The sequence below is a fragment of the Octopus sinensis genome, linkage group LG10 (genome assembly GCF_006345805.1).
Source record: "Octopus sinensis linkage group LG10, ASM634580v1, whole genome shotgun sequence".
NCBI classification, from domain to species: Eukaryota; Metazoa; Mollusca; class Cephalopoda; order Octopoda; family Octopodidae; genus Octopus; species Octopus sinensis.
Window position 1 is genome coordinate 25,132,638 of NC_043006.1, and position 16,076 is coordinate 25,148,713.

Consider the following 16,076-nt stretch of genomic DNA (forward strand, 5'->3'; position numbering starts at 1 on the left):
ATCAATTATAAACCAACAAGTGGGAATGGACAGATAAATGGGGGAAAATCCACAAATCCTAAAAATTGTGGGTTGGTTTCAGAAAATACTTTCATTGAACACTAATATCTTAAATTTTGTTTAGTAAATTCAAATTAAACAAAATTTAGATAAAATTACCAAATAAGTTACTGAATATTTTTCAGTTCACACATCACACCTTTTTATCACCACTTATAGATCTTATCCATTTCTTTATGAGTGTTTTTTAGACACAATTTTAAAATGTAATATACTTACTGAATTTAATAACTTGAATTATCTCTAGATATGCTGAATAGCTGCAACACTGGATGCACATGTGCATGAGCACACACATGCACACACACACACACATACATACACACATGTACATACACACACACATGCACAAACAAGCAGACCAACTTACTTTAGGTTAGTTCAAATATGGTTGAGAGGTATTTCAGCTTCCAAAGGAAATTTCACTGCAGTTTACCACAGAGAAAATATTCTCACTTGCGATAAGCTGTAGTGAAATTACCTTTAGAAGATGAAATGCCTCCCAAACATATTTGAATTAACCTGAAGTTTGTTTATTTTCCATCACTGCTTCACTACTACTTATATATTTGATCAGACCGGGCAGTCTACAGGCACAAATTAGTAACTAATATTTACTATTTTATAATAAAGCTATGGCTTACTATCACCGTAGGACTACCTCTCTTTGGTATCCACTGCTGAAGACATTAAAAGACCCAGAAATGCACATATAATTGCCCACAGAGGGTGCTTTGAGCTGGTAATGGTGTATTTACAACTTTTATCATAAGTAAGAATTTTTTCTGCACAATAAATTGCAGTGAAATTGCCTTTAGAAGTTGAAATATGTCCCAAGCATATTGGAACTAACTTAGAGTTTATTTTCTATCTTCTATCACTGCGTGTGTGAACACATGCATATACATATATATATATATATATATATAACGGGAAGCTTTATGAAAATAGACAAAAGACGAAGGCAGGTTTACGGAAATAAACAAAAGACGAAGGCAGGTGGAATACAAACAAACAATTGTATTAGTACAGGTGTTGCTATGTGGTAAGAAGTTTGCTTCTCAACCACACGGTTCTGGGTTCAGTTCCACTGCATGGCACCTTGGGCAAGTATCTTCTACTATAGTCCTCAGGCCAACCAAAGCCTTGTGAGTGGATTTGGTAGATAGAAACTGGAAGAAGCCTTTTGTGTGTGTGTGTGTGTATGTATATGTTTGTGTGTGTGTCCACCATCGCTTGACAACTGCTGGTGGTGTGTTAGCATCCCTCATAACTTAGCAGTTCAGCAAAAGATACTGATAGAATAAGTAGTAGGCTTACAAAGTATAAGTCCTAGTTTCGATTTGTTCAACTAAATGTGTTGCTCCAGCATGGCTACAGTCAAATGACTGAAACAAGTTTTTACTTGTTTCAGTCATGAATAAAAAGAATATACACACCCACGTACATACATTTGTCTCGTACATATACAGGGTGTCCCAAAAAAATGTATATGCACATTGAATGATTATAATGTCAGTGCTTACTAAAATACATTTCATTTTTTAAATTTAATAGAGCTTACAGACAAAATTAAACTTTTATGAAAGCCTGTTTTGAAACTAGTTCATGCATTGCTGATAACAAAAAGCAATAGAACCACAAACATTGAGAGACATTTCATTCAATGTTTGTGTGCATTCTCATCCAATACCTGTCCTCCAGTTGTTAACCATGCTAGTTTTGTGCCACAAACTCTATCTTTTAAGTATCCCCATAAAAAAAAGTCTAGTGGTGAGAGGTTTAGTAAATGCAAAGAGTATACTGAACTTCATCCAATCCACATATTTGGCAAAATTTAATCAGGTAGGCATTTACATTGCTACAGTAGTTTGGGAGTGTCACATCTTGCTGGAAATAATAACTCTACATCTTCAAAATCCTCTTGAATGCTTAGCATGAAATATTGTTGCAGCAAGTTCAAGTAAAGGAGACCAGTCACGGTATCATCACAAAAGAATGTTTCAATTAATACATTTGATGATAAGCCATACCCTACTGCCACTCCTCATAAATTAACATGGTCCTCTGCAGTATACTGGTTTTCAGGTCTTCAGCAGGTGCAACTGTGGTGGTTAATTGAGCCATTTAATTTAAATGTAACTTCATCGCTCCAAACAATCTTGGGGAGAAAGTGTGCATTTTTTTACCCATTTTGCTAATTGCTTAGTAATATACTAATTAATTGCAAAATTCCTTTCTTCAGTATGGATCATCTTTATTGAAAGCATGGACTACTCTTAGAATGCAACTTTTCCAATAACAGTACTTCAAAATGCAACAGATGTATGATTTTGAAATTCCTACCTCACAACTTGCTGCACAGATTTTCTTTATCTCTGGCAATTTCTTTTCTATCTCTTTGTGGGGTTTGTCAGTGTCTATGGTTTTCCACAATGTTTCTTGTGGACATTCTGAAGGGTTTCATCTGCATTAAATTTATCTCTAATTCGATGGATCTGCTTGAATCTCCATTGTAAATTGTATTTGCATTTTGACTGCATTTTCAAACATTTTGTAGCACTTTAGGTAAAGTGTGTATTCATTTCTTTAGGAAACCCTGTATACATATATGTATGTATATATATATATATGTGCGTGTCTGTGTGTCTGTGTGTGTGTGTGTGTGTCTGTATATATATATATATATATATATATATGTGTGTGTGTGTGTGTGGTGTTGGTGTGTTTACATCCCTGTAACTTAGTGGTTCAGCAAAAGAGACTGATAAAATAAGTACCAGGCTTTACAAAAATAATAATTTCTGGGGTTGATTCCTTCAACTAAAATTCTTCAAGGTGCTGCCCCAGCATGGCCACAGTCAAATGACTGAAGCAAGTAAAAGATAAAAGATATACACATACACACACACACACACACACACACAAACACACACAACAAAGTTTTATGTTTTCATTTAACAAATATCTCACCTTATTTTCATGATTAAAACTTATAAAATAATCAAAATATTTTTCAACCTCACTGTCAGTAATAGATTATACTATTTAGCTTGTGCAAGACAAGTCCATGATAAGCTTAGCTAAGCCTAATTTTTTCAAAAAGCATTTAACTAAAGACCTATTTAAGATGCATAGCTGTTGCTACTGAAGATACATGTTAGATTTTACAAACACTGGAGTTGTCAAATTAGAAAAACAAAAAAAAAAGTTATGAGATTGTTTAAATTTTTACCACACTAAGTACCAAAAATACTTTTTTATATTTTATGTGAATCAAATACAAAAAGTGTGACCAGTATTTTGATCATAATTTGTCCTATTGTTAAGTTATTCCATCTATTTAAATAAATTCCGTCAAAGAGAATCTCACCTTTTTTCAATTCCCTATCAAAACAAATATGAAATCCAAACTAAACAACAGAGAAATGATTTGCATCCCATTGAATGTCTTGGAGAAAATTTACTTATAACAAATGTAAAATATTTTTCAATATTCCTCTATCCATCTGTGTTCAAATTCTGCCAGGTTAACTTTGCCTTTCATTCTTTCGGAGTTAATAAAATAAGCACCAGTTGAGCACTGTGGTTGATGCAAGCAGCTTACCCGAAATTACTGACCTTGTACCAAAATTTAAAATCAACAGTTCTTTATTCTGATGTATGGAGTCTCAAAAATAGCGAAACATAATACAGGCTACAATATTATGTTCCTCTATGTACTGAGTCTAAGTCTTTGCTTCGGCTCATTCAATTTTGCATTTCATCCTTTTTCACTCAATAAAATAGATGCAAAATATGTACTGGAGACAAGCAAATTGAAAAACTTCTACAAATGATTGGTCTTGCAGCACAGACCAAGATATACAACTCCCTGTGGACAGAGCCTGTTGAAGTTTCATTCTCAGTTGAAACCAGTTCGCTACATTTACATGAACTACTTAAGAAAGGCATGAATATCAGCCAGTGTTATTGATCTTCCTCTTAAATGTGAGGCTTGTTTCTAGCCAAAAATCAAGAGGCACTTGAGACTAAGATAATAGAACTGTGTATTTTATTTTAGTTTGGTATTTAGTCTTCAAAGTTTACATTACGTTAAAGTTGACTTTATTGTCCAGTCTTCTGGATGCTGTAAAATAAGTATCAATAATATAGTGAAGTTCATTAAATCACCAACGTACTCTTAATAGAAATCAATATTTCTTTATTATCAATTTGATTAATTTAGACATCTATCAACACAGTTTAAATACTTATTCTGTGAAGTATTTCCAATGAAATTATTTCAAAGTAATCATTTCAGTATGAATGTTGGCAAAAACTAAAGGGTTAACTTTTCTACTCTAGGCACAAGGCCCAAAATTATTGGAGAGGGGCCCAGTTGATTAGATCGACCCTAGTATGCAACTGGTACTTAATTCATTGACCCCCGAAAGGATGAAAGGCAAAATCGACCTCGGCAGAATTTGAACTCAGCACATAAAAACAGACAAAATACTGCTAAGCATTTCGCCTGGCATGCTGTTTCTGCTAGCTTGCCCCCTTGATTTTGTGTTTTTTTAACATATGTACTTTCAAAGGATTATTGCATAAGATTATCTATAGTCTTATTTTCTAAGCACTGGCCTGTTTGTTCATTATATAATGTATAAACAACTATCTCCTTTTAAGATATTGAACATTTGGATTATTTTATTCATAGAATTCACAGATTCTTTTGTGTTCTATATTTCTATAGTTATCTGTTTTATAGTTTTATACATTTAGAAGTCAGATGCAGACTTCAAATGTCAACTGTATATTCCTATTTTATTTCATAAAAAGTCCTTTCAGAATATTAGAAGTACATTTAAATTTCAATACATTGCCAATAATTATCAAATATATTTTTGTAAAGGTTGTTAATCTTTAGCTTAACAACTAATTTGAGTTTGTATCTCTTACCAAATATTTTATATAAGTTAATTATGACTTGTAATATCTCAAAGTATAGAAGTTGTAGAAAGATTGACAAACTAAGCTTGAGAAATAAGATAATTCAGTAAAATTGATTTTAATTGGATTTCAGTTTTTGAAATTTACTTATTCTGCAAATACAAAATAAATTAAGTTGTATACAAAATTAACACATACAAGAATATGGGGGAGGGTAAAAAGGGGATAGTGGAGGCATGATGGCTGTGAACAATGTAATGGGCTACAGATTTAATAGTCTCACATTAAGGGGTTTTCTTGTTCCTCCTAATGCTTTAGCATTTAAACTGGCCATATCCAGCCCAAATATTCTACACATTTTATGTTCAAACTGGCCAGATTTGGTCTCTCACACTTATCATACAATCAAAAATATAGAATCAAAAATACAATCAAAAATATAGAATCAAAAATACAATCAAAAATATGGGCCTGGTGCAGCCTTCTGGCTTCCCAGACCCCAGTTGAACCGTCCAACTCATGCCAGCATGGAAAGCGGACGTTAAATGATGATGATCATCATCATCATTGAAATCTCAAAGTTATGAGATAATGCATAATCAACTCAAACCAAATTGAATAAATAAGAATTATGTTTGAGAAAGTAATCTGAATGCTAAAGGGTTAAATGAAGGACATTACTCAACTTATCTCAATCTTCCCAGCTGGAAATTGGTGCTACATTCACTTCTTCTGTATTATGACCCCATTTAAAAAATTAGATGATAGCAAATGCCAGTTCTAAAATTAAAATACATCTGATAAGAATTATTTCTAAGCATTCATTACTCTTTTAGGATTTAGTGAAGTATACTTAACCCTTTCATTACCATATTTCTGTTGAAATGCTCTGTTTCTTTCAATTGATTTTAAATATAACAAAGAATTTAGTAAAATAACTTAGTTAACATTAAGCTAGTGTTAGGAACATAAATTGTGACTAAGGTTTGGTGGAAGATTTTAATGCAGAATTTTTGAAAATAAGACATTTGTACTACAGAGCCAGAGGCGGTTTCAGCTGGGTTGGTATCAAAAGGGTTAATAAGCATGCTTACACTTCATTTAATTTTGACATCCATTCTACTTGTGTTACCTCTCCTACTGGTTTAGAGCAGCATATATATTCACTCATTTCTCTTTTAACCTATAGATATTCTTGTTGATTACTACATTTATGTCTCCTTCCTGTAGCCTGCACTAGTAAGATTCTTAGTTTCAATGTTTCTAAAAGGCTTCCTTTAGTGCTTTTATTTCTTAATCTCTTAAACTGACTTTGTTATTGTTGCATTTAGTATGTTACATCCTACTGCTTTGCATCAAACTCAGCATCATTATTCCTACTTCTTTGTTTTGTCTCTATCTGTACATAACTAATATTCAGATATGATGTCCACACTATTTTTAGATTTTTAATTAGAAGAGTATAAAAGAGTTGGTATCTCTTATAACATGATTCTTTGTATTACTTATTAAATGCTTATTTACAGGCATGTTATGTGTATTATTATATATTAATTCTATGGTTAGGCATCAGCCATAAATGGTAACGGAACATATGAAGTTAACAATTTCGTAAACATAGCAATTTATTTATGTTCTTCTGATGTTGTCACACTGGTGAAGATGGAATTATTTTTATGGAATACAGAGAAAACAATCATAGTATTTGGGAAAATTCCGGAAAAAATCTGATTGACAAATAAAGCAAATAACTTGTGCCTAACTAGTCCAGTGACTGGAATAAGTAAAAGTACACATATACATTCTTCAAGGGAGTGTAGCTACCTATATGCTGTCGACTTCTGAAGGTGGAAATGAACTTTATATACAAATTAGGGGAATTCATTTGTAGAAGTAATTTGTTAGTCACTTTATCATTTTGATATCCATGGTGGAACTAAAAAAATTGAGGGAATCCTTTCATATTTTAAGTTCAAGATTCCACCAGGGTTGACTCAACTTTTCAGCTGTATTGGGTTGATAAAATAAGTAATCATCATATACCATGCTATTTGATAGTCTGATTGCTTCCCTTATTGAAAGAGATATTATCATTTTAGTTGAATCATATTAAACACCTGCATTCAAGCAATGGCTTCCAATTATTTCTCAGCTTTGAGAAATTCAAATTGCCTCAGCATAAAATTGTGTATTATACAAAACACAAGTGCACAGAACATAGCCTTGGTGAGATAAATGAAGTTTTTTGGTGACACCAGATTTTAGATGCATAGTCTTCACAGAACCAGGTTAATATCTGTGCTTAGAATGAAGCAGCTTATAGTTTTGGACTTGAAGTGGTACATTGTCCAAGGATCTAAGATCATACATATAGTAAGTCATAGGAAATTGGAGAAATGCATCAATAACTCATGTTATTATGGTTGAGTATCCCATTGCACATAGCTGAAACTAGAAAGATGCTGTACACTCAATTTCTGATAGATCAGCTAGGTATGGAATGAATTTGTTGATGGTGTTTTCAGGATGTGTTTTTGCAGCACAATTTCTGATCACAAGTCAAAACTTGGTTCAAAAGCCATGTCACAAGGCAGCTATGTCACAAGGCAGTCATGTCATGAGGTAGCCATGTCATGAGGCAGTCATGTTGTGAGGTAGCCATTTTGCCTCAGTTACAACACCAGCTCCATATATTCAAAACCAAATTCTTCACCTGTCACTCTGGACAAACAAATCTTTATGTGCTAAAATTTTTATAAATTAACTACTTATGTAACACAGGTCATCATGCTTTTAAATGAGTCAGAAAGAGTTTTGGTTATGATTTTTCCACCTACAGTGATAAAAGGAGTTATTTTATATTGATACCATCTCAATAATGTTATGTACTATGGTTGTTATTTCAAGCTGAAGATAGAATTAGTATTCCTTTTTCAGCTGATCATCGATACTGTATGCAAAAGTTATTCAAATGAGCACAATTAGAAACATCATCTGACTCATCCAGCTGATTGGTAAATGTGTGCATTGATAATTTGATTTTAGCAACATCCTTTTAGTTACATACTTGTAACATCCTCTGTGATGTCATTAATATGGCACTAAATGGTGTTGTTAGAGACAGAAACTTTTGAAAGATTCTTTGTTTTGTTTTCATCAAACATGTTTCACACAAAAGAAGGTACATCCACTGTACTTCCTTATGGAAATATATTAGAAATTGTGAAGTAATGATTGATCTTCCCAACAAGGGAAATTTTGAAATATTAAAAGATAAAATTTATTTTTCACTGAATTAAATGTGAATTAAAGTAATAATTCATAGATTAACATATTTATAGAAGTAAGAAGTAATGCATGTCAACCGTTCCAATATATACAATGAAAATGGATAATCTCTCTCTTTTCATTAAAAGTCATTTAGTACTTCTACTCATATAGTATTTCTACTCATATAATACTTCTTCTTTCAAATAATAATGTACTTCATAATGTGCATGTGTATCACCCATCATTTAATATTTAAAACAACTATTAACCATGCACACAGTTTATTTTTAAAACAGCAACAATTAAAATGAACACTTTAGTTTTTGAAAGGAAAAATATATAACGTACTACAATCTTCTTTTTCAGTTTCTATCTCTCAATAAAGGAAAAGAACATGCACATAGATAGACTCACTCTCTCACAACTACAAATTTTTCTTTCTTTCTTGATTAAATAATAAATTAAGAGCTAAAATCTATAAAACAATCTAAATTATTTTTATTTAACAATATTTATTTATAAGATATAATCATTTATTTAACAAAAACCTCTGACAGACTTTAGAATAAGACTGTGTTTGAAAAGTACAAACATCACTTAGGCTTAGGAAACATGAAAATAATATAGATATAATGCAAATTTTCAAAACATTCTCAATGTATTCAGTTTTAATTTTATGAATATATTTGTTGATTTTATTATGTAATATACTGTATGATAAATATGGAAATACTTATTAAAGCAAGTGCCCTTCTTAATGTAATCAAATACCACCAATAGTAATATCTGGTTATGGAACTGCTTAAACTAAGCAAACAATCTTACTAGAACTTACCATTCCAAAGAACTCGTTTTAAGTATAAATTTGATTTTAAAAATAGAGTAGCATCTACTATACATCTTTACTTATGGCTTTGCACTTTCATATTGGTTTCTTGCATCTCTGGTCCAGTGCAGAATAAAATATGAAAATGACATAGACTAAAGAACGAATGTAGTTCTTTTTTGTTGTTGTTTGTAGTTAGCTTTTCTTTGTTATTTAGATTATGAAGCTGTAATATGGCTCAGTAGAAATGTCTACTGGCGCACAGCTTATCAGCCAGAGATAACCATGAGTATAACTATAATCGCAAGATATTTTGTGAACATAATAAATAACCTAATTGTTACCCTATCGACATGTGAGTAGAAGTAATAAGGTTCAATCTAATCAATAAGAGATTAATAATAGAAGAATGCACATTACTATTCCCAGTGTAAGGATAGTATGTGGTCAAAGTGTATTTTCTTCCCATTTAGCATCTGTTCCTTTTTTTTTTGAAGCATGATGATTAAACTGGAAGTGCATAAGTCAGTAGGCTCCTCCCATCCATATAATTAACCCAGCCAAATATAGATTTTATTCCAGTTGAGTGATTACTCTGGCTTTGTTTTACACTTAATCACAACCAAAGTATCGATGTGTTTCATTGTATATGAGCTACATAAATGACTCTACTTCCACTGTATTAGTGACCAGATTATAGGTCTTCAACAAAATAGTTTAATGTTATTAATTACAAAAAAAAAAAGCAAATGCAGAAAATGCATGTGTTACATAAATGGTTAAAAATGTTTCCTAAAAGAAAATGAAAGCAAAAAATTATATACATTTTTGTCATTAATGTTCATCATATATTTAGTCAAAAATGTCATCCATAAGACGTATAACACTATTTTTGTATATTCATTGATATGTTGTATTTTATCATTGATGTGTTTTATTTCATCTTTTCTGAATGTTTATCACATTGATTTTATCCACTATTAGATTTTGTTTTATTTTTTTTTATACACTTTGAAGTTTACATCCATATGTTTATCTATCCATGTCACATCAATACCAATATCAGAAGTAAATCTTGAAATATATTTAGCATGCTAAGAAACGTTTTTTAGTTGGTATCCAAATATATTTAGCATGCTAAATGTGTTTTGATGGTATCCAATATATTTAACATGCTAAGAAACATCTTTTTAGAATTTATCCAAATTGTTATTACATATATTGCATTTCATATTAAAAGATGAGTTGCAAATATATTTATCATTTCTTAAATTGAGCAAAGAATTATCAGTTTACACCTTGTTACCAGGATCACATGTAAATAGGTACCAATAGGCAAGCATAGTATGGACCACAGTGGAGGTAATAAATCAGGCAAAGGTTTTATGACTTTGGAATGCTGAGTTCCAGAGTCATAAATAACAGGTATGCACTTATATGCATCATTCATTCAGTTTTTAGAAAATTGTTGTAGTAGCATAAGTAGGTCTTTCAAGTATGTAAGCAGTATCAAAAGATTAACAATGCAGTATTAGAGAATTATAATACCAAAATTCATAAAATATACTTTATATTTTTCATCAAATTCTGATGAGAGAAACAATATATATTTGCATTTTATGTCTAACATTTTATGACCAGTAATATACTTTAGTATCTGATTATTTTTACCATTTTGCAGAAGCAAGACAAATCAAATTTATCGTGTCCATATCTTTTTCAAGGACATTAATGATTAAAAAAAAGTTACAGCTTATCAAGATGGAACCTTCATATATATCACTCAGGCTACATTCTTTCATTCATATAAAGCTTCCAGTCTTGCATTAGATATATTAATTTATACATTTATTATTAATGTCCACACATATTGGACATTAATTGTCCAATATGGATGTCCATCTTTTCTTCTAAGTTTTACTTCCTTAGAAGAAACCACATAACTCTGCTTGCATCAGTCGACTTAAGAGACCACAAGTTGCATTGAATAATTTATAAGAAGTTCATTCAAAATTACAAGTGGAAAAGCAAATTATACCTAAACCAACTCAACCATAAACCATACTAGCATAGAGAACTAGCTAAGAATATATTACAAACAGAATATTTTCCATCTCTCTCTCTCTCTCTCTCTCTTTCTCTCTCTCCCTCCCTCTCTCTCTCTCTCTCTCTCTCACACACACATGCACACATACATATCTCTGTAAAAATTAAGATTGGTACAAATATCATATATTTCACTGTTTGAAATGAAAGAGTACCTTACATGTGACACTAATATATTCAAATTGCATGCAGCTATGTCCTCATACATTCTTCTATAAGTCTGCTATTCTGAATTTTGCTTAGGTTTATGGTATTAGAAAAATCTGTTATACAGTAATGATTTTCAATGGATAAGTTATTATGATACATTTCCAATTACTATGCATGAATTTCTTTCATTTTAAATTTGTATTAAATTACTTCAAATTTACTCAGATCAAATGTATATGTGTGTGTATAAATGTATGTATATAATATCAAGTTACAATGTTAATTATTAAAAGAAATTGATTTTGTTTTGTAATGTTCAAACATTGTTTATAATTCAGTTGAAATCTGTAATCTATTTTGAAGATATTGCTTTCTTTTTTTCTAGTGGATTAATATTTGTTATCCTTAAGATCTATAAGTTATAAAGAAATGATTTTTAAAAGTTCATTTATCTACTCATAAGAAATTTTTAGCTGCTACCCTCATGACAGAAAATTTGTTTTAGAAACATGGTCTTCCCTGCTTACAGACTACAGGATGGCAAAAATGTAAGCAGGCACAGTTGACCTCCTTTATTTACAGCTGGAATTATAGAGAGGAAGGTAACTCTTCTCTCACTCTCAGAAAAGGGATTTTTTGTTTCAATTTTTTCCATTGCCAAGCTAACCAAGGCTGAATATTTAACTCAAGCATTAAAGAGGTTGTGTGTTTCCAGTCAGCATATCTAATGAATTGTCACTATTGCCAAGTACAATTGTAAATGTGAAACCAAAGGTGTGTGTGTGTATGTGTGTGTGTGCACGTGTGTGTGTGTGTGTGTGTGTGTATGCGTGCGTGTGTACTTTTTCTGTCCTGAAAATGTATCCTGTCTCCCCACCTTTCATTACTACTAGCTCTGTCCTGGAAATTGTGCTTACCTCTTCTTTTTCATGATAATTTGTATGTTTCATCCAATGTAGGTTTCTTTTTGGCTTGTTGAAATTTTGTATGATTCCATCTAGTCACACAGCTTCACTTGCTCACTCACAATGCATCCACCCATACTTGCCCCCACCACCTATACTGGAAACCTCACCTCTATACCAGCATCCTTTCTTGTGCCCCACCTCCTCATGTATTTCAGCATTCTTTCAGTGACAGTAATGGAATATAAAAGCCATAACTAGCACTCTTTACATAGGAAATGTTATATAAGGACACTTACCAGTCATTTAACTAATTAATTAATCAGATATTATTTATATTTGTATTAACAATGATTGTATATCCTCTTCTTGTTGAAGCAGTGAGTGCAAAATGAGTGAATGATGGTAGATTAAATGCCAGGGAAAACTCATATGATATGCCTGCTGGCAAATGTCCTTGCAATCCTTCTTTTCAGATGCTGAATGCCATCCTCCATCTCCCTGTTCTCTCTTACCACCTCTTACAGTCAGTGTGGGCATATTGAAAAATAAATGAGATTGTTCAAGATGCTTGAACAGAGGCATGAAGATGTGTGTTGTGTTCAAGAAGTAAGGTGGAGGGGATCTTCAGACAGGTTCCTCAAAGAACATAGGTAGAAAATCTCCTGGGAAGGAAATAGTGATGGGGTAGGTGGTGTGAGCATACTTTTAGCTGAGAAACAGGTTGGTAAGGTGATTAAAGTAGTCAGAGTGTACTTATGCTTAGATTAGTTTTTGCAAAATAGAACTGCAGCTATTACTGACTTCCAAAATAACCACCCCAGTGTTGATGTTTTAGTACCAAGGGACATAACTTTTAACTTAATCCTCTACTCATTTTGTTTCGTCATCTTTTTTCACAACAATCACAAACTGGATGTGTCTATTCACCTCCAACAATAGAGAGCAGTCACCATATTTCATTCCATATTGGTTACCTCTAATGAGCTTAGTGTTGCATAATCAGATTGTTACCTAAAACTCCATCGAATCCCTAGTGCGAAACCAATTAGCATGATCGGTCATAATGGATATATAATACTGTACACTTCAGATTATATACTGACTCTTTTGACAGATATACAAGTGCATTTTTTTCCTGAATCTTATGGACTCTTAGATGACTTACACACACACACATATATATACACATATACAGTAATGCCTAGATTTACAAGTTAATTTGTACCCAGAGACCACTTGTAAAGTGAAAACTCATGAAGCAGAGCAATAACTTTCCATAGTAGCAATGTTATAAATCGTAATTTGTTCCCAGAAAAATATTTTACCTATAAAATTTATAATACTCGTAAATAAATGGCAATAAAACAACAGTAGAATGTAAAGAATATTTAATGTAAAGTAAAAATAATGTCAAGATCATTTATAATAAAACATATTATTATTATTATCGTTTTCTGAATCACTTTCACTCGCACTAGACTTGTGCATACCATCACTTGTAGACTTGATTGCTGATTCACAAGCACTCATAGAGGAACTTGTAGATCTTTTTTTAAAAAACAAGACTAGAGTTGTTTGCTTAGAAGAAGCTTTTTTCGCTTTCTATAACACACAGAAGCATTTGTTATGAAAGTAGAAACATTTGGACTTTGTTCAAAGTTTGGATCTTGTGCTTGAAAAATAAAACTTGTAAACCCAGTGTCTCCTAGACAAACACTTTCCAGTCACAGATACAGGAAAATATTTAATTGGCATTCTGTGAAATTATCATATAGCTGCTGCCCCAATATTTTGAGTATCATTACATGGGGTCAATACCAAGAGCCTGAATCCAGTTGCAACTGTCCCGACCCAGGATCCTGTCCATTTGACCAACAGTGTAGGACTAAATCTATCATATATGAGGCAGAAGTTATTGCAACCCTAAATAATACTACAACTGATAAGAAGACCTACATTGGATTATGTGAAGGTGAATTTAAAATTGCTATGCCAATACACAGCCTCCTTCCAACATAGGGACAAAAGTATAGCTACTAAGTTGGCTAGTTACATATAGACTTTGAAAGATAATGAAACACCACATGTGATTAAATGGAAAGTAATTGAGAAATCCATACCTTGTGTGAATGGATCAAATAAATGTAGACTTTGTTTGGCTGAAAGAGTGCAGATTCTGTTCAGATCTACAATCTCTAACTCCCTATTGAACTCCAAGTCAGAAATTTTCAGTGGTTGCATGCATATGTATAAATATATTTTGAAGAATTGGAAAATTCTGCCTATTCCTGACTGACTTGATATCTTTCCAGCCTTATCATTTAAGGTCTAAGGAGGATAGATCTTTTACCGTTTTACTTTTTATTTTTTACATTTTAGTTTCTGTTTTTCATTTTCCATTGTATACTGTCTGTGTTTTCTATATGCTGCCTTCTCAGTGTTTTCACATTTTTTTATTATTCAATTTCTTTAGTTCATTATATGAGGTTTGCATCTGAAGAATGTTTGAGTTTTCTCAACATATGAAACTATTAGTAGCGCTTTAATACATGTATTGTGACATATAGGTGCAGGTATGGATGGCTGTGCAGTTAGAAGTTTGCTTCCTAAGTATATAGATCAGTACATTATGTGTGTGTGTGTGTGTGTGCACGTGCATGCATGCGTGTGTATGTGTGTAGCAGGTAGGCGGAGAGCTAGCAGAAACGTTAGCACGCCGGGCGAAATGCTTAGCGGTATTTTGTCTGCTGCTACGTTCTGAGTTCAAATTCCGCCGAGGTCGACTTTGCTTTTCATCCTTTCGGGGTCGATTAAATAAGTACCAGTTACACACTGGGATCGATATAATCGACTTAATCCGTTTGTCCTGTCTGTGTTTAGCCCCTTGTGGGCAGTAAAGAAATAGAAATAGGTAAGAGGGGATTTAAAAATCCATGCTACCTCTTCAGTCAGCACTCCTATGAGGGCCAGCTAGCAGAGTAGTTAGAAATGGACAGTTTTCCCTGAAGGAAACCATTCATGCAAACCAAAATTTCAGGCATTGAGTATAATGCAGCAAGTCCAAGAATGGAGGTTCAGGTTTTACATTTATTCCTTTGTTATAATTGCTTCGGCATCACATGGTTCAGATGCATCATATTGCACAAGGCATATATATATATCAATTAGGTATGTTGTAATCCTCACAGAGTGAATGACAATGATTTTAATGAAGGAAAAGAAAGATCACATCGATGTTACATATGAATGAATGTCATTTATTTCGTATTACATTATGCAATTTTATGCAATAAATTTAGTGTTCATTCACTTCTTCAGCATTATAATTTAATTCACAATCAACTAATGAAACAGTCTTATAATGTGGGATGAATTTTTACTGCTCTTTGGGCATATCCAACAACCAAGCAAATAGACAAAATGTAAATATTAATTTATCCTCTCTGTTCTTTAGTGAACTATCCATCCCAACAGAATCCTCCCATGCTTCAAGATATCTTCCTCTCCATGTTAATCTTATGAGTAAGATTATCTTTTTGGCAATATTTTATAACGATCGCTAAAAAAAGTTAGTTCTGAGCAATTATGACAAATACAATGATACAAAAAACTTATGTGACATGCTAACCACAAACACTTCTCTCTCTCACACACACACTCTCACTCTCTCACTTTCTCTCTCTCTCACTTTCTTTCTCTCTCTCTCTCTTTCCCCCTTTTATACACACACACATAGGTGCAGGTATGGCTGTGCAGTTAGAAGTTTGCTTCCCAAGTATATGGCTCCAGATTCAGCCCAATTGCATAGCACTCTGTGCAAG

General features: G+C 32.5%; 1 protein-coding gene across 15 annotated transcripts in view; it reads left to right on the plus strand.

The window, feature by feature from the left end:
- Positions 1-16,076, plus strand: part of LOC115216158 (sickle tail protein-like) — a 460,762-nt gene that overhangs the window by 381,707 nt on the left and 62,979 nt on the right. The gene's annotated exons all lie outside the window — the stretch shown is intronic.